At 34.7% G+C, this 2894-nt stretch overlaps 1 pseudogene; it reads left to right on the top strand.

Annotated features, from left to right (window-relative positions):
- The first annotated feature begins 383 nt into the window (after positions 1-383).
- On the top strand, positions 384-525 carry LOC123572713 (U2 spliceosomal RNA; annotated as a pseudogene).
- Positions 526-2894: the final 2369 nt, after the last annotated feature.

The raw sequence follows: 2894 nt of genomic DNA, 5'->3' as shown, positions 1-2894 counted from the left end.
ACGTGACTGTCTGAGTTGGCCTTAAAGAAACAAAATGCGAATTTACACAAGTAAAATCTCAGCACACATATATGGAAAAATGCAACTCTAAAACTCTGTACCTGAATTTAATGCCAACATGAGTGCCAACTCTTCCTGGTATTTTTAAAAGGATCTATGTTAGTTCCATGTAAATAAAAGAATAGTCAAATAAGGGTTTTCTCAGTCAACTTAGCATTTCCTCGTCTGTTTCTTCCTACAGTAGATAACAATTGTGAAAAAGCACATGCATGTCAATACATAAACAGAAAATCATTTCACTCTAGGTTTATATATAGAGACATACATGGTGGGGACATCAGGTAATCTGGTTCTAACATTGTCATTTAAATCCAATAACACTAATCGCTTCTTGGCCTTTGGGCTAAGATGAAGTGTAGTATCTGTTCTTATCAGTGAATCCAGTAGCATTCACTGAGACGTTTGGCTCCGATATGACGTCTTACGGTCAAACTTCTATTTGCTACAGCAATTTTCCTACTCAAACTGTGAGGTCTCTTCAAGTACCACTCTTTACCATATGTCTCCCTAACTTAGGGATCTTTTGATTTCAGGTAACAGAATAATTATTAAAAAGAGAGTTAAAGAAGAGAGGTTTACTTTTACATATAATAATAAGTACAGGAGGCTGAGTGTGGTGGTTGGCGCTTGCATTCCCAGCACGTGGGGGGGGCCGAGGGGAGTGGATCACTTGAGCGCAGAAGTTCGAGACAAGCTTAGACAATGTGGCGAAAACCCTTCTCTACAAAAGATACAAAAATTAGCCAGGCATGGTGGTCAGCACCTGTAGAAACAAGTACTAGATAGGCCGAGGTGGGAGAATTGCTTGAGCCCATGAGGTTGAGGCTGCAGTGAGCCATTAGCATGCCACTGCACTCTCAGCCTGGGTGACAGAGCCAGACGCTGTTAAAAAAAAAAAAAAAAAAAAAAAAAAAACGGAGTACAGGACTCTGGGTGACTTCACTGTTTTGGTCCTCTCCTTGTGTCTACAAGCTGGATATTATAGTTTCAAATATTATCTAATCTCATAATGCTAGTAACTGAAAAGTGTCTACCATAAGGACTTGATTGAGACACAATAAGTTGTGCTTAATGAGCATCCCATAGTCTTTCATCTATTACACACCACTACAGATGTATTATTTTACCTTTTCTCTAAAATATGAAATTACTCATTAGGAAAATGTAAAAGTAGAAACCATATAGAAGGACCTCCTAAGCCCTAAGAAAATGGCCAAATTTGGAAATACTGATCTTGAGAAAAATGAACATAGATATATGTGAAAAGTCGGAGAGAGAACACTCATACTTACAGGCTTAGAGAGTAAATTTTTTTCATAGTAACCCAAATGACATAACACAAATGTCCATCCATCCATAGGATAAGACAAGGAATAAACTGAGTTACATACAAATACATTGGAATACTACTGAATCATCAAAGGGGGGAAAACACTATTTACTGTATTTCCAACCACATGGGTGATCCTAAACAACGTCTAAGCAAAAATTGCTGGAGGAAAAAAAAATACATGCAGCATGATTTTATCCATGGGAAGTAAAAAGGTAGGATTAAACAACAAATAATACTTGGTTAGGGGATTGTGAAGGTAAAGATTGACTGGGAAAAGGTATAAGAGGTCTTTCCATCTGAGACAATGTAACTCTTATATGTCTGATACCAGGGTGGGTCATTCAGGTACGTGCAAATATAAAAATGTGATGTCTCACTACGTTGCCCAGGCTGACCTTGAACACCTTGGCTCAAGCAATCCTCCTGTCTCAGCCCCCCCAAGTAGCTGGGATTACAGGCATGACCCTGCCTGGCTGTAAATTTCATCCTGTCTACAGTAATGTAAATATACGTACACACACACAAACACACACACACACACACACTCATATAGCTACAGAACTGTAATTTTCCTGAAGATATTCCACGCATTTTTTTTGACATTAGACATACATTGGTTGAGGTAGGCTGTAAACAATGTCTTGTGTTACCTAAAGTAAAACAAGGAGTTTCAGTATGAGTCAAAAAAAAAAAGATAAGGGTTATACAAAAGTTTTTCCTGCAAACAAAATGGAAAATGTCTCTGAACTTTAGTGTTATTTCAGATCTGTATCAGGATATGCAGAAAGTTTTCACCATCTTACCTAATAACTAACAGCTTATCATATCTAACAAAAGCTAATTGCCCTGGGTACAATTTGTTCATAAGTATTTTTGATAATTCATGTTTTCATTCTATTAAATAGTATTCATTGGACATTTTGTCCTATTGTAATTAACAGATATGAATATGTAATTAGGATAGGAAAACATTAGTGAGCAATCCATGATTAAACCTAAACAATACATAATATAACCTGAAAAGTGACTTATTTTGATATCAGAATTGTCTTTCTATTATCAATCTCTATCATATTATAATTGCTTCACATAATAAAATTTTAAAACAAAAATTCAGGTAACTTCAAAAATTAATCAATTCAACATTATATTAACAATATAGAAACTTGATTTATTTGTATAATACTTAGACATATTTTAGCAAAGATTTTTTTATGGTTGAGGGAGACACAGTATTTTTAGACTACTTTGGAAAACAAGAAAGTAATCCATTTATAATGATTCTTACTACTAAATCAAATGCTTATATGGTTCTACCTATAAAGTAGTATATACTGTTTCATTTTAACAACTTGCCTTTAATTTAATGAGCCTGTATACATTTAATTGAAAAGTACACATTTTTTATACACATAATAGTTTTTTTTTTAAAAAGTCTAGATAAAATCCACTATGACTCAAATTATCTCTCCTTATTGCAGTATTTTCACATTTTTTCTCT

This window comes from Macaca fascicularis, chromosome 3 (genome assembly GCF_037993035.2).
Source record: "Macaca fascicularis isolate 582-1 chromosome 3, T2T-MFA8v1.1".
Taxonomy (NCBI): domain Eukaryota; kingdom Metazoa; phylum Chordata; class Mammalia; order Primates; family Cercopithecidae; genus Macaca; species Macaca fascicularis.
The sequence above is the reverse complement of the archived record's forward strand: the minus strand, read 5'-3'. Positions and strand labels throughout refer to the sequence as shown.